The following is a 22,763-nucleotide window of genomic DNA, read 5'->3' as shown; positions in this document are numbered from 1 at the left end:
CATCTTCAGTTTTGAGATACTATATATTTATCCTCATATAAAGAATTCAACTCCTCTCCCCCTTCCAAGTTGATTTCCCCCAAAAATGCATGATTCTTTATTTTTAAAAGATATTACACCTATCTGTTTTAACATCAGTAATATATTTAGATTTTTTAGATATAAGTACCCTCATATTAATAATTCAATTAATTTTTCAATTCTTTCACATCCTTAAGTGGATTAACCGAAAACAAAAGAATCCACCGGGTGAGTTGGCCGTGCGCGTAGAGGCGCGCGGCTGTGAGCTTGCATCCGGGAGATAGTAGGTTCGAATCCCACTATCGGCAGCCCTGAAAATGGTTTTCCGTGGTTTCCCATTTTCACACCAGGCAAATGCTGGGGTTGTACCTTAATTAAGGCCACGGCCACTTCCTTCCAACTCCTAGGCCTTTCCTATCCCATCGTCGCCATAAGACCTATCTGTGTCGGTGCGACGTAAAAGCCCCTAGCAAAAAAAAAAAAAAACCAAAAAAAAAAAAATCCGTGTTTCTTTATTTTTAAAGGAGATACCAAATACAAATGTTCACTTCTGCAACATCTTAAGTTTTTGATATATCACTATCCTAATAAAAATATTCAACCCCCTTTTCAGTCCTTTTTACCCCCCCCCCCATGTGGTTTCTTCCGAAAACAAAAAAATACATGCTTCTTTATTTTTAAAAGATTGAAAATATCAATTTTCACATCTTGAATTTTTTGAGGATGTTCTGTAGATATGCCCATTTTAAAAATTCACCCCCTTTTTCAGTTTTACTTAAGAGGATTTTCCGAAAAAAAATTATCTATGTTTACTTTTACAGGAGATTCCAAGTAACGGTTTTCAACTCTGTAACATGTTAAGGGTCTGAGATATATTGCAGGCCGCCTCTGCCACGAAATTTGAGAAGTAGTACGAGGGCCTGAACGGGGTCCACTCAGCATCGGGAGATCAAGTGAGTAGAGGGCAGTTCGATTCCCTCATCAGCCACTCTCGAACTGGCAATCCAAGGTTTCACACTTCTCTTCCAGGCAAATGCCGGAATGGTAGTTAACACAAGGCCATGGCCGCTTGCTTTCGTCTTTCTTGTCTAACCCTTCCATCTTCCCATTCGCACAAGGCCCCTGTTCAGCATAGCAGGTGAGGAAGCCCGGGCGAGGTACTGGTCATCCTTCCCAGTTGTATCCTACGACCCAACATCTCACGCACAGGGACACTGCCCTTGAGGCTCTAGAGGTGGGATCCTTTGCTGATTCCGAGGAAAAACCAACCCTGGAGGGTAAGCAAATTAAGAAAGAAGAATTCCTACGATAATCTGGTTAAAATGGAAAAAATGTGATGTTTTCTCCACTAAGTGGACGGGTGGGCGTGGGGGGCCATTACAGTACACTTTAATGATAAACACAATAATAAATGATTTTATCTTTACTTTGGCAGTACTGCAGGGAATATGCTACAATTGTATAATAATTAAGGGTAATTTATAGCACACACATGTACATTACAGACTGTTATGCCTTTCAGCATGCTGTCTGCAAGCATCTGGAATTTAATAAACGCCACCACAATCCTCTGTTTGTAATTAGTTCTGTTGCCTCTTCTTTTTATTTCTTTAGAAACTCAACTCAACCATCACTCTCTTCATTTGCCCCTACTTCTCTTACCTTCCATGGCCGTGTCCATTAATTTCCTAGGTAGCCTATATTCCTCCATTCACATCACACGACCCCAACAACAAAACTGATTGATGCGTACAATTGAGGTCATCCTGACTTATATTTATCTCACCTCGCATTACAATCAACCTCCAGCCACAGTTTTCACCTGTTTGTGCCGGCGATTTTTCTTGATACTTTCATGTCTGTTACTTTTAACTTATGAATAAGATATCCCGAGTCATCCTACTTCAACTACCAATCAGCAAATTTGGTTTGAAACGGGCAGGTGTAAAATTATTTTTGTCCTGGTGCTGTTTCCCTTCTTATGGAACTCTGTTTACCACTACTGGAACCTAACTGCATTAGCTTCATTGCTGCTTGATTCAATGTCACGTACTCCACTTCTATCCTGGGAGAATAAACGTAGGAAATACTTGAATTTATCTACCTGTTCCAGCTTTGTATTCCAAAACTCACATTAAATTATTTTAGGTTTCTTGCATAATCACATCACTTCAATCTTAGAAAAGTTAGTTTTCATATCATACTCATTTCACCTATATTCAAACTCCAAAATATTGCACTGCAGACATTGAGCACAAATATTTTATTAAGAGAAATGGTCAGCATAGGCTAAGCTGTTAACTACATTTCTGCCCAAACTAAAGGGTGAAAAATTACAGCCTTGTCTAACCATGTAACGAATTTGAACTACAAATTCCTACTACAACCAATTCTCACCGCAGTCAAATTTACAACATAACATGCTTTGATAATACTCTTGAGTTGTTGGTGTTATGTAAATTCTGTGTAGTAGTCAGTGTTGAAAAGTTCACTATGAGTTCATTTGTGCTGACTGTCAGTCTGCTGTCATTTGTCGTGCGGTATACTACCTTGTTTGTGCGAGTTAGTTGAGCACGGCAGTGGTGATCGTTTGTGCATAGTATATATGTGGTGAAGGAGTGGTAAGCTATGGCTGCCGAAAGTGGGGCGACATTGGCAATGTCCGGGACTAATTTACTAGTGGATCGTGAAATTGAAATACCCATGGATGAGGAATCCGTGACTGATTCATCTATCGATACGAGGCAACAGCAGGGATCTCAGTCAACTGGGAATGATTCGCAATGTCTTAATATGGACGTGTCATCACGTTCTAATACTGAACAACGTAATCAACAATCAGCGGTGTCACAAGTAGTATCCCCTCCGGAATATTACAACAGGTTTCATCATGGTCCGTATTTTGTATTTGTGGAATCCACGACGGATCAGAACATAGGTAGTTTACACCCTATGGCTCTTGGTCGTCGTTTCTATGAAACAAAGTTAAATGTTAAATCTATCCAACGTAAAGGTCGCAACAGAATTCAAGTAACTTTCCATACGGCTGCTCAAGCCAATGCATTTTTGAACAGCCCTATACTAGAAACTCTGAAAATCAAAGCATATATCCCTTCATCGCAAGTTTTGCGTGTCGGAATAATCCGCAGAGTCGAGAAAGGTCTATCTAATGAGGATATACTCCAGTATTTGGAATCTGAAGTACCAGTCAAAAGTGTGCAAAGACTCAATCGTCGAGTGGTCCAAGATGGTGAAACGCAATATCTCCCTACGGGTTATCTTAAAATTGTATTCCGGGCTCAAACGCTCCCCCATCATATTGCATTATACAAGGTGTATATGGAAGTAGAACCCTTTATTTTTGCACTTATCCGCTGTTGCAAATGCCAGCGTTATGGGCACACGATACGGCAATGTCAGGCAAAAAATGCAAGTTGTTGCAAATGTTCCCAGCAGCACGAAACCAATGCTTGTACCAAGCAATTCATGCAATGTGTCTATTGTAAGAAGAATCACATTACGGGATCTCCGAACTGTCCTGAACACAAATATCAGGTTAAAATTAAACGGCTAATGAGCACAGAATATCTGTCCTTTCAGGAAGCTAAAGCTAGAACAGCACTTCCAGTTTATTATTCTGAACAACAGGAGAATCAATTCCCCCCTTTACCAATGAATCCTCAATCTTCACAGACATCAAACCCCCGTAAACGAAAGTTTACACAAGTTATTTTACAATCACCCCCTCCCACACCCGAACCCGGCTATGATAAGCAGGGATACATGGCCATACTTCGAAATGAGCATCCTGCTCCAGTAAACCCCATCCCATCATCGAATACGATGATATCATCTGAGCAAGTCTCACATCCACCAAGTTTGTCACAACAAAGTGGGCAGCAACTTTCTGTGGCCCCCCAAGCCATAAATTATACCCCTACGAAGGAATGCCTTCATCAGGAAATCCAGCGACTTATAATAATGTTACTTCAAAATATGAGCCATAAGCCACAGCTTCATCATGTACTATATCAATTAAGGGATCATATAATGAACATTCTTTTATGATTAGATTTTTACAATGGAACTGTCAAAGTGTCACTTCTAAGCAACATGAATTACAATTTTTAATAAATGAAACGCAGGCTAACATTATATTCTTGCAGGAAACGGGATTTCAACCACATTTTTCCTTCCGATTAAAAGGCTATCAGGTTCTCCGCCATGATGGTAATGGTTTCGATGGTGTAGCCACATGTGTACAAACGACATTAAGTTATATACCGCTAACTTTGCAATATATTATTCCACACATGTATGCGGTAGGGATAGTACACCGTAATACTTGTTTTATGAATATATACTGTCCCCCTTAAAATTATGTTACTCAGAGTCAATGGTCACAATTTTTCGAGCAATTTGCACAATTCCAACACCTTTTCATTGTCGGCGACTTCAATTGTCACCACACTGAGTGGGGGTGTACAACGGACACGATAAAGGGATCAAATTTACTTGTTATGTTAAATCGTCATGACCTTTTTATATTAAATGACGGTTCACCAACGCGTTTTACACCGCCTGGATCACCACCAAGTGCTGTGGACCTTACGTTATGCCGTACAAACATGGCTCCTATTACCACGTGGCACACATTATCCGACACTTACACCAGTGACCACTTTCCAATCATCATAACTTATGGTAATAACCCAACAACCTCCAGCTATAATGCCCCTTCACTCGTAAGTAATGTACGTTCCTATAAAAATTTCAATATCCAAACTTATCAAGCATATATCAATCATATTCTACAGCATGAACGTGGTACATCTATCACCTTTTCAACCTTGATTCCCTATTTAACTCATTATTTAAATATGTTCCATCCGTGCAGACCTCTTAAGGTAATGAGCTCCTCCCCGGAGTACGTAATAAAATGGTGGGATAAAGAATGCCATGACCTCTTTATTAAGAGAAAACAATTATTTAAACAATATCATCAATTTATGACACAAAATCTTTACTTCCAATTATGTAATCATATAGCAAAAACAAAGCTAATTTTTAACACCAAGAAGCGTAAGGCATGGCAATCTTTCATTTCTACTTTAACTCCACACCTACCGGCCGCGAAATTCTGGAATGTCATTCGCATGATTACAAGAACGTTTCAATATCAAGCTAACTTTTCATTTCCTCGACAAGTTTTAGAGGACTTTCTGCACACTCTCGCCCCAGTATCAGTAAATCCCCCCTTTATACCCTCCCCTGTGGGTGATTCTTGTCATTTTAATTTATTATTAAAACCAATCACATATAATGAACTTCAATCTGTCCTATATAACGTTAATAGTTCCTCTTCAGGACCTGATGCAATCACGTATCTTATGCTAAAGGCATTGCCTTCCCAAGCCCATATCCACTTACTACAATATTACAATGGCATTTTTGAGACAATACAAGTTCCAATGCAATGGAACAATTTTTTTTAAACTCCCATTTTAAAGCCCACCAAACAACCCACTGTACCTGACAATTTTCGCGGAATTGTAATGGGATCATGTATCCGATTTTTTTTTGTAACATCCTAATGAAAAGAATGGCGTGGATATTAGAATACTATTCGTTATTACCAAAGTACTAATTCACTTTTATGCACGGTCATAGAACACAGGAACCTGTTATTATATTCCTTTTGGATATCTTATTAGCAAAATGGCGGAAGCAATCTACTATTGCAGTTTTCTTGGATATAAAAGGCGCCTATGATGCCGTTTTATTACATATCCTATGGGAGAAGTTATCCACCTATGGATTTCCCATCAGATTCATTTCTAATTTACACCAATTATTCACCAATCGTAGTTTAACAATTAAATCAACTCAACATAAAATTGATAGCCGGCTCACATCGCAGGGATTGCTACAGGGATCAATACTAAGCGGCATTTTGTTTTCTCTCTATATGAAAGATCTAGAATCTATAGTAACACCGTATGCCCGAATTCTAGCCTATGCAGATGATTATGTACTTTATTGTTCACACCACAACATTGACAATTGTAGAGTTACAATATCCCATGTTTTAAGTCTAGTTTTTCGGTGGCTATTGACCCATGGACTTTCTCTTTCCTTACCTAAGTGTGTGGCGATGATTTTTACTAACAAGAGTTTTTGATAGAAGTCCTATTACTTTCGATGATTATAACATCCCCGTTGTCCCACAGCATTTATATAGACCAAAGGCTAACATGGCATCCTCAAATACAGTCTTTAATGAGAAAATCTGATCGATACATCAATATCTTACGAACAATAACGAAACGTGCATGGGGTGCTGACCCCTTGTCAGCATTACAGCTATACTGTGCAACCATTCGTTCCACTCTTGATTACAGTGCACATATAATTGATTTAGCTTCTAAACAAAGTCTCTTAGCATTGGATCAATTTCAATTTTCTGCATTACGTATCAGTGTGGGTGCCCTTAGAACAACACCAACCAACGCCCTGTTGGTGGAAACTTCAGAAGAACCGCTTCATATTCGAAGGTTAAAAATTTTGAAAAAATTTCTACTCAAACATATTAGTCGATCGAACTCCATTATATTCCCTAAATTAAAATTACTACATGAATATTACCAACAGCATCCTCCTAATAATCATCAATACCCCGCAATATATATGGCATACGTTGAAATGCAACATATTCCTGAGGCCATTTTGCGAACACCACGCTTGAATATGTACTCGTATATCTATGATATCCAAATATTCCGTCCATCTATTATTATTGTGCCCTTTGGCTCGTCGAATCAATCTATTCGTGCACCTACCCTCAAACCACCTGCTCATAAGAAATTCAAAGGTTTATTCAATTCTGTAGATTATCATCTTTTTACCGATGGTTCAAAATCGTGTACTGGAGTTGGAGCAGCATTTTTTGATCCACAAACACACACTAGCTTTAAATATCCGTTGCCAAATAGTTTAACCATTTTTACAGCAGAACTATATGCCATCTACCAAGCTCTTTTATATGTCCAGCATTTGAATTACAGAAAAATAAATATTTTCAGTGATTCCCAAAGTGTGCTACAAGCTCTACAATCTTTCTCCCAAAGTCAAAATACGTATGTATACGATGTTAAATATCTTCTTTTCCAACTTGAGGCGTCTGGCTTTTTTATAACGTTATTATGGATAAAAGGGCATAGTCACCACGTAGGTAATGATATAGCCGATTTAGCAGCTAAAGAAGCAAGTGCAAATACCGCTCATTTATTACAAATCAAAATTCCGGTCTCCGATTTCTTCCCACGTATTAAACATGAAGCTCAGCTTGCATGGCACACACAATGGCGTCTATCAGCTAGTACAAAAGGACAATACTATTATCAATTGCAACCTAACATCCCAATAAAACCGTGGTTTGCAAACGGTAAGTACACGCGACGTCACATTACTAACATTATTAGATTACGTTTCAATCATTCACTAACCCCTGTGTACCTACACTGTTTTCATATCAAGAATGACTCAGTTTGTTCCTGAGGACATAATTATGGAGACAGCGACCACTTATTTTTCCAATGCCCCCAATACGCACGACACCAGGAAATTTTTATGCGGAAATGAATTAGATTACAAGTACCTTTGCCTACTCGTCTTTCAGTCTTGCTATCACAACCTTCGTCACACATCATCACTATTCTTAACAAGTATATTGACAACACTCAAATCAAATTGTAATTACGCTATAGAAATTCAGTTGTTTTTTCCGGAATGCAGAGAAGTGGCACTTCTATACGTTCCCGGAGAGTGTATCACGACCCTAGTGTTTCACTCTTGTTACATCCTAGTTAAGTGTTTTTTAGTTTTGCTTTGCTAAAGTCCATAAGGATTCCTATGTATTCCAAAAGTTCCTAAAGTGTAATATTTTGTATGGCTCTACTCATGAAGAACAGAATAGTGTTTTTTCTTATTACATATAACCCAGTATACTTGTGTCTAAAATGGTTATTTCTGATGTGAGTGTATCGTAAAGTGACTCAAGTGAAATATTAAGTAGGACTTGTGACTGGGAAACAGTGGTCTTATTCCCAAACCTACCTCCTCAAGAAAGAAAGAAAGAAAGAAGTGCTGACTGTCTTGATAGTGCGAGTTACCAGGCTCATCTCTCATTGAGCTGAAAAAGAAATGTCCTGTATATTGATTGGTAACTGAGTGTGTTTTCAAACCTGCTATGTGTAATTCTTCAGTGAAGAGACTCAGCATGCAGAGCTACATGAAACTGAGGCTTGTCTATCAGTATAATTATCAACTTCAGTTCATACCAGATAGCCGGAATACCTCCTGTAATGAGCGCTTCAGACTTGGAAACAGATAGCAGTTCGGGAACTCTTGTCAATCATTCTCGAACAAAACTCTGGGCATGTTCCTGTGAACTAAGTGGGGGTCATCTTACATGAAATTATATTGAACGAATGGGCAGCGAGTTTATTTGTAACAGTATGTAGAATTGCTTTATATGCTGTAGTAATTTGATTATTTGTAGGTTGTTTCTACCCATTCCTCCCTATAAGCACATTTATCACACGAGAAATAGAATATCTAGTGGAAAACTTAATCACATTATCTTACATTATCAGTGACTGGGTATGTGGTTATACTGATTATTCTTTTGTTTTCCAAGCCTACTGCTGGGGATTCACGATATTTGGAGAATAACAGGTGGTATGGACTTAAATGATTCAAGTGACAAAATCAAGAAACATGTAGCCCATAATCAGCATTTAGGGTCTTATAGCCTCCAGAGTGGACCTGTGCAGGTCTTTCGATTTGACACCGTATAGGCACGTGCATGTATGTGAGGATGGGGCCCTAACCAAGATCAAATCTAATGCTGAAAACGTCACTAACACCCGAACTAATGAAGCTTAAAATCCCCGACCCGACTGGGAACCGACTCAGTACCCCGTCACCATAGAAAATTACACTATAAAATGAATATACATACAACTTTGGAGATATATACTAAACATTTTTCCATAAAAAGTGTATGTAATTACAGTAAAACCTCGTTAATTGGAAGTCGTTGAGACTTATAAATCGGACTTCAAATTACGTGATTTTGAATTATCCACCAATTCGTATTTCAGAAGAGTGCATTACATAATATTAGAAGGCCCATTACTGTATACAGTTAACCTTAATTCACAGTTTAAACCTTTCAAAAGCCGTGGAAAAAAAAGAAGGAAAAAAAATAACTATTTCAAAAATGCATCCAAGAAAGTGCATTTAGAGTATTGAAATCACGCACTTGGGTAACTCCTTGACTGACATAACCTCTCGCCAAGAACGAAAGAAAGAAAGAAAGAAAGAAAAAAAGTGCAATTCAAAGACGAGGAGAATGTGTTGCTCGGGTCGTAGTGCCGAATGCATCGTGTCATCACAAGTCCCGCTCACCTTTCATTCTTCGAGAATCTTTGAGTGAAATAATTTAGCTAGAGTATTATTTAATTCTATCGTGTCGTCACAAGTAATTAATTAAGGTAGTGTATTAAATTTAATTCTAAAATAGTGATGAATAACTTCGTTTGTAACTAAGTCTTTCTTTCCTTCTTTCTTTCTTTCTTTTCCGAAGATCCTGCGCGGAAAGATGCTCGCTTCTCGCTTCCAATCTGTAGCGTGCTGTAGTCAGATGAAGTTTGTAAAAACGTGGATTGATGTTTTTTCTTTGAGAATTTTGGAGTGAAATTATTAAGCTAGTGTATTATTTAATTATAAAGTAGTCATGAATAACTTTATGTGCACAGTATGTTCTACATCCTTCAATTATATAAAAAAAACTTGAAACGTCATTTTAAGACGAAACATTCAGATTAATTAATTAATTTCGTGTGGCTATTTCTAGCCGAGTGCAGCCCTTGTAAGGCAGACCCTCCGATGAGGGTGGGCGGCATCTGCCATGTGTAGGTAACTGTGTGTGATTGTGGTGGAGGATAGTGTTATGTGTGGTGTGTGAGTTGCAGGGATGTTGGGGACAGCACAAACACCCAGCCCCCGGGCCACTGGAATTAACCAATGAAGGTTAAAATCCCCGACCCGGCCGGGAATCGAACCCGGGACCCTCTGAACCGAAGGCCAGTACGCTGACCATTCAGCCAACGAGTCGGACAACATTCAGGTGATGCAGTGATATTTACATGTGACTTCTTCAGTTTCAGCACTCATAATAAGTACAATTTAAAGTGTCATCTAAGTGCAAACCACGTAAATCCACGCACAGGCAATGTATTAGTGAAAGTGAGATGTCCAATTTGTTCAGAGTTACTGGACTCAAGAATGGATGCGGTGCAATATTATACTAACAATCATGACATCTGATCAGAAAATTACCAAATAACAGAGCACCAGGGCCAGATGGAATAGGCAACAGAATATTAAAATAGCTGCCTCGCTCAACGCTAGAGTACTTAATAAAAATTTACAACGCCATCCTTCACACTGGCCACTTTCTCACTAAATGGAAGCTTGCCAGAATTATTACCCTTCCCAAACTGGGAAAGCCAAAATCAGACCCCAAGAGCTACAGACCAATAAGCTTATTGGACGGACTTGGTAAAGTCATGGAAAGACTACTCTACCAACGACTTTTAAATAACACCACACTAAATGACTCCCTTCCCCCACAGCAATTTGGATTCCGGAAAGGGCACTCAACAGTCCAACAACTTATCAGAATGGTAAACAACATCACGAAGACCTTAAACACTAAAAGAGCACGTGGCATCCTATTTCTTGACGTAGCGCAGGCATTTGACCGAGTATGGCATGAAGGCCTGCTCTACAAACTTCATCTCAAAGGACTGAAAAAATTATACTGGACACTTATTGACAACTATCTTACTAACCGACAGTTCTACGTTGAAATCCTAGGCGAAAAGTCAGGCCTAAAAACAGTGAGAGCCGGTGTACCTCAAGGATCTATCATAGGGCCGTACCTGTATCTGCTTTACTGCTCTGATATACCAACTACACCAAAAACAGAACTTGCACTATATGCAGACGACAATGCGCATATGGCAGAATCCTTCCAGCCGAAAATTGTTATAAGAGAGTTACAGGACGCCATAGCACACCTGGAAATTTGATGCCGCATGTGGAGGATTAAGATCAACCCTACCAAATCCACCGCAGTATACTACACCATCAGATATGAAAGAAAACCCCAAACAAATCTTTGATTTAATGGAGAAGAAATTCAATGGACTACCGAGGCCAAATACCTAGGAGTGATACTGGACCGTACGCTCCAATACAAGTCTCACTTTAACTACATCCTTGATAAATCCCAGAAGGCATATAAATCTATCGAATGCCTCATTAGCAGAAGATCTAAGCTCGATATAAAGAACAAGCTCCTTATATACAAAACACTCCTTCGGACTGTGACACTATATGCATCCACAGTATGGGGCACAGCCAAGGAGTGCTACATTAAAAAACTGCAACGATTTCAAAACAAAATCTTGCGACTGATTGTTAACGCACCCTACCACCTAAGAAACACAGAAATTCATCAACAACTCAAAATTACCTCTATTAAGGACAAAATAAGAAACGCCGCGAAGCACTTCTACCGCCCGGATCAAGAACATGCAAACCCTCTAATACAGCAACTTCATGAACTTGATGCCGGAGTGTACTACAGATATAAACACCCAAAAACACTAATTAACGATTAAAATACCCCTTAGAACATACACCAACTTGACCCAGCAATTAATAACTACGCAGCAGAAACCAAACACCAAACCATTTCCAATGTAAATATTATAAATACAGTAACCCCATAGGAAGTCAGAAAACCAAACCAAACTCCTTGTAAATATAGTAAATATTGTAAATATTGTAAATACCTGTAAATACCACAATCCACAACACCTATGTACATAAACACTGTACAGTAAAATTTTCCCCTACTACCTTCAAATATTTTTTTTAAATACTGCATGCCCAGCCGAGACCCTTCCAGCAAACATACATTAGAAAACTAAATATTTTACCAGTGAACACTTGAATTTACAAATGTATATAAAAATATTTGCACCCAATAAAACCAAAAGTCCACGCTCTAAGAGCCCCAAATCAAAGTGAGATAAAAGACCCAATGAGGTCGGTGATCTCAATTAAAATCCAAAGAGCGGCAGCAGTCGCTCCGCGAGACTCAGGCTCATTTCTTTTTCACACAAGACTCTGGAATTCTCCAGTAGTGAGGAGTTTTACAGCTGGAAGGCGAACACTGAGAAAGACCATGCCTGTGAGTACGTCACCACCCCTCCGTCACCAAGTAAACATGGTCGCCATGTGCTCTACCAGTCCTATATATTTGTCTTCTTCAGTGTTCTATATGGCAGGTAATAATACAAAAACCTAGTATTTTCGCACCTCTACTCCTTCCTTGTACCCTAATGAACATATTTAACAGCATATGACGGCGCCTACGAGTGAACTGGCGATAGCCGGCTTGTGTACCATAAGATATAACACGTAAAATAGCCATGAAAATTCAATTTGATAAAATTATTGATGATGTTAGATTTTCTATAGGCTGTTCAGATATAGATCGCAAACATCTTCTCACCATGAAAGATCTGTTTAACATCAAACAACAGTATAATTTAAAATCTGAGGCAGTACGGCATCGAAATGATTGCATGAGTGTCGAAGCCTGGATCCGTGAGGTGGATACACTAGGAGATGTAGTGCGTTTCTACAAGGCACAAATCATTCCTTCCTCGAATCCTCAGTTAAACATAGAGGACTTCGTGTTGATTCTTATGAACGAATCACAAAGGGAAATGCTTGCAAAATATGGTTCTAACTAGATTTGCCTTGATAGCACACACGGGATTAACTGACTACACTGCTATAAAAAAATAGTTATCGATTGCCAAGGTTTCCTGTGTGCTTTCATGCTGAGTAACAGTTCTGACATGACAGTCATGGAAATATTCATGTCGGTTTAGAGAGAGGCTATGTCTCAAAAATTTGAGCTTAAAGTTTTCATGTCGGACATGGAGGAATCATTCCACAATGCCTGGATGAAAGTAATGCTTCCTTCCAAGTTTCGACTTTTCTGTTCCTGGCATGTTGACCGCACATGGAGAAAAATTCTTAGTAAAATTAAAGGAAGGGAAAAGCAGGCTGAAAATTACAAGATGTTAAGAATTCTGCTAGAAGAGAAAGATTCGGATGCATTTTCGAGGATGTTAAATCAGGCATTAACTGATTTTAAAAGTGATCTGGGCACTCTGGAATTTGCCCTATATTTTGAGCTGCATTATAAACACTGTGCTTCTAGTTGGGCATATTGCCATTGCCTCCATGCAGGTCTCAATACCAACATGCATTTGGAGCGAATACATGGAGTTATCAAGCAAATTTATATGGGCGGGAAGAAGCCAAAAAGATTGGACATAACCATCGATATCCTGATGCGAAGAGATAAACTTTTTGAGCGTCTCATTTACTTACATGGAGGGAAAGTAACAAGTAAACTGTCTGAGATAAGATGCGGACATACTAAAGCACTGTCTCTTTCATCAGAAAATGTTATCTGCGATGGTGACTTGTGGAGAGCACCATCTGCCAATAGACATGAAATATATGAAATTAGGAAAACGGATGAAGGAGACTGCAAGTGTAATTTAATATGCAGTGTATGTAAAGTCTGCATTCATGCCTATATATGTAGCTGTCACGAGTCAGCCATCAAATTCAATATGTGTAAACATATCCACCTGATAGCAATGCTGTCTGCTGAAGAAAAAAATACAGACAATTCCAGCACAGAAAATGACCTTGTTATTCAGGAACGCCCATTTAAAGAGGAAGAAGAAAGACTCATAAATGAGATTTGCAGTCCCCTAAAGAAAAATTTGGATAACGATGTACAACAAAGAAAAAGAAAAAAGAGAAATGTTCGAACAAATTTTTGCAGGAGTTTAGGATATTTAAGATTCTGAAATTGCTGCTACTTTCTTTTCTAGTTGCTTTACATTGCACCGACACAGATAGGTCTTACAGCGACGATGGGATAGGAAAGGCCTGTGAGTTGGAATAAAGCGGCCGTGGCCTTCATTAAGGTACAGCCCCAGCATTTGCCTGGTGTGAAAATGGGAAACCATGGAAAACCATCTTCTGGGCTGCCGATAGTGGGATTCGAACCCACTATCTCCCAGATGCAAGCTCACAGCCGCATACCTCTCACTGCACGGCCAACTCGCCCGGTCTGAAATTGCTGAGAAACACCTTCAACCTATAATACCTACAATACGGGCCCAGAAGTCAATGACAACACACAACACATCGTCTACAGACATGCCATCTTCTTCTAAAAGAATAAATTTTGAACTGCAAAGAAGACTATTCTCCACTGAAAAATACCTTATCAAAGAACAGCCTTATCCTTGTTAAGACCTACTGTAGACGAGCAAGGAGTAATCTGTGCAAATTTATTACTCCGCTAAACTACATACCACAGCTGCGTAATAAATGTCTGTAGTAGTATCTTCCCCAGTTTGTTCCACAATGATATGTTTCTCATGTTTCAAATAATATAAATTGAAATTTCTTTGTTTGTCTTTTAGTTAACATTTTGAGTGTGAACAATAAGTTATTTACAGAATCTGTGCAAAATATGTTAAGTGATAATAGGAAATAAACTATAAGTGCTGAAACTGTGGTAAAGATCGTTCGATAGGAACAATAAAATGAGTTTCAACAATCCTATTCCCGGCGCTTCTGAAGGTGTAGAACGACTTTGGTAAGCCTACTTTCATGATAAATAATTTTCCAGTATATAGGCCTATAAATGGCCAGTCCATATACAGCTGTAAGAGGGAGACGTCTCATCCTAGCAAAGGAAAGTTAAAAGTTTTATCAGCTCGCTCCCCTTACAATATTATATGGGCCTCCATAGTAACGATATGATATGAATATTTGTAACTAGGTATGCCTTTCATAATAATATTAGCCACTTATTTTCTTTTAATATGTTAGAAATAACAAGTAACATTAGAACTGGTTATAAACTGGGCACACAATAGCATTGTGAGCATTCCCAAGCAGAGGGAGGATGTGACTAAATATCGGGCCACGACAACCATTCACGAACTTAGCTGATGATGGCTCCTGAGTGTCAGGCGCTAGGCAAAAGTTACCCATTGCCCTTAAATTATCGTGGCTAATTGAACTTTCCTATGGCGAGGGAAGAATGTCTCTCGCTCCTTTCTGCATGCCAACACAATACAGTACGATTTAACGCCATGGCACTTATCTCGTACTTCAGAAATGTAAACACTTGCTGCGTCACAGTATTCTAAGACCAATTAAATCATGCATTCACCTTGATTCACAGTTTAAACCTTTCAAATGCCGTGGAAAAAACTATTTCCGAAATGTATCCAACAAAGTGCATTTACAATGTTCAAATAATCCACGTGGATTAATCACTGACAAACATAATCTTACCCAACGAAAGGAAAAAAATGCACGACTCAAAGACGAGGATAAACTATGCTTGTTCCCCTGTGCAAAAGCATTATTTTTTGTATTACTCTACCGTTTGCATTTTTAGATGCGTTGTACTTGCACGGAAAGTGCCCGACGCCCTTAAATATTGTGGCTTATCGAACATTCCTATGACAAGAGGAGGTATTCTCCCGCTTCCGTGTGCATTGCAACACAGTACAATGACCCTCACCACCACCCTTGTATGATTTCCTAGCTGGCACTTTAAGACCATTTGGGCTCGGCATTAAAAGAAAGCAATGCAGTTTCATTGGCAATGACAATATTGTTCGGTGTCTATGAATTAATTATATGAGCCACGCTTTTTCGTCAACTGTCGGCATCGCCAGTGTTCACGGATTCTGTTTCTCCGCACACTGCCTGCTGCGTGATATTACGGCGTTCCTTAAAACGTTTCATGCAAAATTATTCCGATTTCACTCGAACTTAGCAATTATGAAGAACACTATAGACACACTGCACATTCTGGAGGACGCATTTATCATGATGCAGATGAAATTTGAATTTAAATTACTCTGTAACATACTATTGTTTTAAAATATAAAGGCAATTTTGAATTAAAAGTCTGAATTTCGGTAATGGAGCCGAAATTGTACTTCGAATTACGAATTATCCGTATTTCAAATTAAACAATTGAAATAACATGGGAAACCGTATCTCATGTTTCTGGGAACAAGAGCATCTTCGAATCAGGCGTGATTTTGATTGAACCGATTTCGAATTATCGAGGTTCCACTGTACATGATTACACCGATAATACTGATGTACCAAACGGATGGATCTATAATGATATTTTCCATTTTATATGATTTTATATCACTACTTATTTGTATCAAATGCTTTTATTACTATGTTGCAGGTTTACCTGTAACTGTCTTTTTGGGAGTACAATTATTAGCAATAACACAATCACTTGGAAAATCAGTTTTAGAACTTATCGAATATAGAAAGAGCAACACGTAGTGCATCAATCTTAGTAGCGGCGAATGGGATACAGAAGTGAGGGGGAGGGGGGCAAAAATGTACAGACAACAACAGATACCCGAGTTTGTGGGATACAGCTGGCGGGAGGAAGGCTGCATAAAAGTCAAAATCAAGAAACCTAAAAAATGGCAAGTTTTTTGATGATCATTGATTGAAATTTGATAGGGAGGTAAAGGTTCATAGTCTACCATCTTGAGGAAGGTAATAATATTTTTTTGAAATTTTGATTCAATATTATACAATAAAACCTTTATCAAAGGAACAATATTACACATGTATTACAATGAAAATAGAGGTACAGAATTACACAATTATAAATCATTTAGTATTTGACTACACAGTAAGAAACTAACACACACTAAAGAGACTGATAGACTGATTCATACGTCACCGTATATGACCTTCGCCTAAAAATTTACCCCTGCGGCTGCTGCCCTTCCTCACAGCATATGCGATGTGCTCAATACTTGCAATGGCGCTATGCAAGATGGACACTGCATCGAAATATTTGTTTTTTTGGTATTTCTACGAATAATATTTTTACTTAAAGGTAATAAATGAAAAATTTAGCTGATAAGACAACAGGGTTTGTGCAAATTACTTGTTAGTGTAATTCCTGTCTGCTTCGGTGGTGTAGGTATTAGTGTGATTAGCTGCCAGCCCCGCAGGCCCTGGTTCAATTTCCGGCTCTGCCACGAAATTTGAGAAGTGGTACGAGGGCCTGAATGGGGTCCAGTCAGCCTCGGGAGGTCGTTTTGATTCCCTCTTCAGCCACTCTCGAAGTGGTAATCCATGGTTTCCCACTTCTCTTCCAGGCAAATGCCGGAATGGTACCTAACTCAAGACCATGGCTGCTTGCTTCCCTCTTCCTTGTCCAACCCCTCCATCTTCCCATCTGCACAAGGCCCGTGTTCAGCATAGCAGGTGAGGCAGCCTGGGCGAGGTACTGGTCTTCCTTCCCAACTGTATCCCACGACCCAACGTCTCACGCACCAGGACACTGCCCTTGAGGCTCTAGAGGTAGGATCCTTTGCTGATTCTGAGGAAAAACCAACCCTGGATGGTAAATAGATTAAGAAAGAAAGAAGATTAATCCCTATAATTCCTACATCAGCTGGTAAAAAAAAAAAAAAAGAAGGTTTCTCCACTAAGTGGAGGGGTGGGCGAGGGGGGGGGGGTACATTACTGAACACTTTAATGATAAACACAATAATAAATGATTTTATCTTAACTTTGGTAGTACTGCAGGGAATATGCTACAATTGTATATTAATTAAGGGTAATTTATAACACACACATACGTATGTTACAGGTATGCATTTCAGCATGCTGTCTGCAAGCATCTGTAATTTAATAAACCCCACCACAACCCTCTGTTTGTAATTAGCTCTGTTGCCTCTGATATTTATTTCTTTAAAACTTAGCCTAACCGTCATCATCTATATCTGCCCCTACTCCTCTTACTTTCCATGGCCGTGTCCATTGTTTTCCTAGGTAGCCTATCCTCCTCCATTCACCTCACATGTCCCCAACAACAAAACCGTTGATGCGTACAGCATCATAAATTAAGGTCATTCCTGACTTACATTTATCTCACCCCGCACTACAATTAACTTCCAGCAATTGTTCACACCTGTTTGTGCCGGTGATTTTTCTTGCTACTTTCATGTCTTTTACATTATACTTATGAATAAGATATCCCGATTCATCCTACTTCAACTGTATGCCTCTATCGGTCCCTCAAATCTGAGGATTGCGATCTCTGAAGATATTTCTTTGTACCCGTTCCCATCCTCCACGGTCTTCTGCTATACGGGTAGATTGTATGAATGATGTCTTTGTTGCATGTTTTATGCCATCTGTTCAACTACCAATCACCAAATTTGGATTGAAACAGGCAAGTGTAAAATTATTATCTTCTTGGTGCTGTTTCCCTTCTTATGGACGGAACTCCGTTTTCCACTACTGGAACCTAACTGCATCAGCTTTGTTGCCCCTTGATTCAATCTCACATAGTATAATTCTATCCTGGTAGAATACACATACGAAATACTTGATATTTTCTACCTTTCCAGCTTTGTATTCCAAACCTCACATTAAATTATCTTAGGTTTCTTACATATCATACTTATTCTCACTTGATATCATACTTATTGCACCTATTTTCGAACTCCAAAATACTGCACTGCAGACATTCAGCAATCAGCACAAATATCTTATTAAGAGAAATGGGCAGCATTGGCTAAACTGTTTACTACATTTCTGCCCAAACTAAAGAATAAAAAATTACAGCCTTGTCAAACCATGTAACGACCTTGAACCACAAATTCATACTACAACCAATACTCACTGCAGTCAAATTTAGAACATTATATACTTTGATAGTACTCTTGAGTTGTTTGTGTTATGTGACTTCTATGTACACTGACTGAGCAAATGTCATTGGATAGTGAAGCACTGATGCGCAGGTGCGTTGTCTGCGCTCCACACGCCCCCTGTGCCAGCGGCAGTTCAATGGGAGGCCTTGTGAGCAGTGGCTGTGCATGTGACAGGTGTAACATGGAACGTCGTTGTGAGCTGACACCGTTCAAACGGGATATAGTGGTCGGTGCCCGAAGGATGGGAAGCGCGATTTTGGAAGTGGTGCGGGATTCTGGTTTCACACGTTCAACCGTGTCCAGGGTGTATCGTGAATGGTTGAATGCGGGTGTCACCGTCCACAACAGACGAACGACTGGCTGTCCAGCCACCCTCAATGACCTTACTGGCGACATCTGAGACGGATTGTCAATAGAGACAGATGGGCAATCGTGTAACAAATCACGGCTCTATTTAACACAGGCCATGCTAGACACGTCTCCCAGGGCACAATCCATAGGAACATGGGTTCTATGGGGTATGGGAGCCGGCGCCGCACACGGGTGCCACTGTTAACCCAACGTCATCGAGCACAATGACGCGCATTTTTCGCCAGTCACCAGGGATGGACACTGGAACAACGGCGTAACGTGATATGGTCAGACGAATCACGATTTCTACTGCACCATGCCGATGGGAGGCACCATGTATGGGGCACACCACAAGAAGCGATGGGTCCCGCCTGCCTTGAAGGTGTGGTCCAGGGCGCTGGTGTCTCTGTTTTGGTCTGGGATGGAATGGGCCCCATAGTTGTCCTGGAAGAGACTTTGAATGGTACGTGGTATGTTGTGCAGCTCGGAGACCATCTCCACCCATTTTTGCCCACCAGCGCCCAAACGGTACTGCGGTGTTTCAAGATGATAACGCGTTGCCACATCGCACACACGTCGCCCGGGAATGGTTCCAGGAACACGCAGCGGAGGTCCAACAACTGCCATGGCCACACATGAGCCCCGATATCAACCCTATCGAGCATATCTGGGATTCCTGGAACGCAGACTCCGCGCCATGGATACTGCACCCACGAACAGACCAGCATTGGTAGCCACTCTGCAAACAATTTGGTGTCAGCTGCGTCCAGAGGACAACCAGGGACTTGTTGACTCATTCCATGGCGCCTCACTGCAGTTCGCAGGGCCAGAGGAGCCCCACATGCTATTAGGTGACTATCCCATGACATTCGCTAAGTCAGTGTAGTAGTCAGTGTTGAAAAGTTCACTATCAGTTAATTTGTACCGTCTTGATAGTGCGAGTGACCAGACTCACCTGTTACTGAGCCGAAAAAGAAATGCCCTGTATATTGACTGGTAACTGAGTGTGTTTTCAACCCTGCTGTGTGTAATTTTTGTGCGAAGGGACTCAGCGTGCAGAACTACATGAAAAAAAGGCTTGTCAATCAGGATAATTATGAACTTCAGTTAATTCCAGATAGCCAGTGTACATCCTGTAATGACCGCTACACACATGGAAACAGATAGCAATTAGGGAACTTCTGTCAATCATTCTCAAACAAAACTCTGTGCATGTTCCTGTGAACTAAGTGGGTCATAATACATGAAATTATATCGAACGAATGGACAGCGAGTTTATTTGTAACAATATGTAGAATTGCTTTATATGCTGTAATAATTTGATTTGATTATTTCTAGCTTGTTTCTACCCACACCTCTCTATACAGTGCATTCATCACACCAGAAATAGAACATCTAGTGGACAACTTAATCATAATATCTTATATTATCATTGACTGGATATGTTGTTATACTGATTATTCTTTTGTTTTCCACGCATACTTCTGGGGATTCATGATATGTGGAGAATATCAGGTGGTATGGACGTAAATGACTCAAGTGACAAACACAAGAAACATGTAGCCCGTAACCAGCAATTAGAGTCTTATAGCCTCCAGAGTGGCCCTGTGCAGGTCTTTCGATTTTACACCATATAGGCACGTGCGTGTCTATGTGGATGGAGCGCTACCCAAGATGAAATCTAATGCTGAAAATGTCACAAACACCCGAACTAATGAAGCTTTAAAACCCCGACCTGACCAGGAATCGATCTGGGTACCACGTGCACCAAGGTACAGCGCGCTAACCATTTAAGCACAGAGCGTGACATTTAGAGAATGAAATGAACATACTCTTTAGGTTACTTTTGTGCACCGGATAAAGGCACCTAACTGTGTGTGTGGGAGAGAGAGGAGGATATCATAACATATATAAATAAATAAATAAATAAAAAACCTACAGTACTTACATTCGATGCATGTCAAATTATTCTTGCTAATGGTTTGTCCATCAGGACAGTTACATTCCTTTTTTTCCTGGTTGCATGTTTGTCCCGCAATACTGCAGTCTATGTTATCTGCACACTTGCCAGCTGGAAAAGCACATTCAATGTAGCAGCAGACTATCACTTTAGAAAATTACACTGTAAAATGGACATGCATAAAACTTTGGAGATATATACTGAACACTTTTCTATAAAAACTAAGTATGTAAATACAGGATTACACAGATAACACTAATGTACCAAATGGATGGGTGCATAATCATGTTTTCCATTTTTTATCTCATTGAAACTTACATCACTACTTATTTGTATCAATTGCTTTTATTACTATACTAGCAAGATACCCGTGCTTCGCTACGGTATTATACTGAAATTTATAATTGAATGCTTATTGTTTTAGATATATAATCCGCCGAAATTTGCGATCTGACTCGTATTCTGGGAGAATCCACCAAAATTCCCGATCTGACTGGTTTTCTATTATTTTACGGCACGTTTCCTCCCATTTTTCAATCTTCCTTTCCAGCAATTGATTTCGTACTTCCCGGGCTAGGCTCAGGTGTTCCTCCCGGTGAGTTGGGTCCGTAAATCTTTGCCATCTTTTCCTATAATCATTTTTAATATGGAAAATCCTTCAGGAGATCCGGCGTGGTGTCATATTGGGTGCCTTGGCGGCACTGAACCCGCAGCCGGACTGCATTCTTAGTCATGACCCATCCAGGAGCCGTATCCAGCGCAGTCCGCACATTTGACGACTGTCCGGAACATTATTATTATTATTTTTATTATTATTATTATTATTATTATTATTATTACTATTATGTGTTGCTGAGATGAATGATGACAGGGAAAACCGGAGTATCCGGAGAAAAACCTGTCCCGCCTCCGTTTTGTCCAGCACGAATGTCACATGGAGTGACCGGGATTTGAACCACGGAACCCAGCTGTGAGAGGCCGGCGCGCTGCCGCCTGAGCAACGGAGGATCCTTATAAGTAAATTAAGAACAGTAAAATCAATTGGTCTCACCTCCTTTTACATCCCATTGCCGTTAGTTTTTACTGCCAACCCCCCCCCCCAAAAAAATTAAAATAAGGCGTGTTTCTTTATGTTTAAGGGAGATTCCAAACACCAATGTTCACGTCTATTACCTTCAGTTTTGAGATATAAGTATCCCCATAAATATAATTTACTTTTGTCACTTCATTTCAAACTACTCCCCCCTCCCCCTAAGTGAATTTTCCAGCAAAACATACTTGTTTCTTTAATAGTAAAGGATCTTCTAAATACCAATTATTACGACTCTAACTTCTTCACTTTTTGATTTATGTGTCCTCATGAAAAGAATTCAACTCCTTTACACTCCCGCCCCCCAAGATGGTCTCCCCCCCAAAACGCGTTTTTCTTTGTTTGTAAAGGAGATCCAAATACGAATTTTCACGTC

At 39.8% G+C, this 22,763-nt stretch overlaps 1 non-coding gene across 1 annotated transcript in view; it reads right to left on the bottom strand.

The window, feature by feature from the left end:
- Positions 1–21,402, bottom strand: part of LOC136857303 (uncharacterized) — a 34,416-nt gene extending 13,014 nt beyond the window's left edge. Inside the window, exon 1 of the transcript XR_011017541.1 lies at positions 21,286–21,402. This is a non-coding gene — a transcript (uncharacterized protein). The remainder of the gene's footprint in view (positions 1–21,285) is intronic.
- Positions 21,403–22,763: the final 1,361 nt, after the last annotated feature.

The sequence above is a fragment of the Anabrus simplex genome, chromosome 1, assembly GCF_040414725.1.
Source record: "Anabrus simplex isolate iqAnaSimp1 chromosome 1, ASM4041472v1, whole genome shotgun sequence".
Lineage (NCBI taxonomy): Eukaryota > Metazoa > Arthropoda > Insecta > Orthoptera > Tettigoniidae > Anabrus > Anabrus simplex.
The sequence above is the reverse complement of the archived record's forward strand: the minus strand, read 5'-3'. Positions and strand labels throughout refer to the sequence as shown.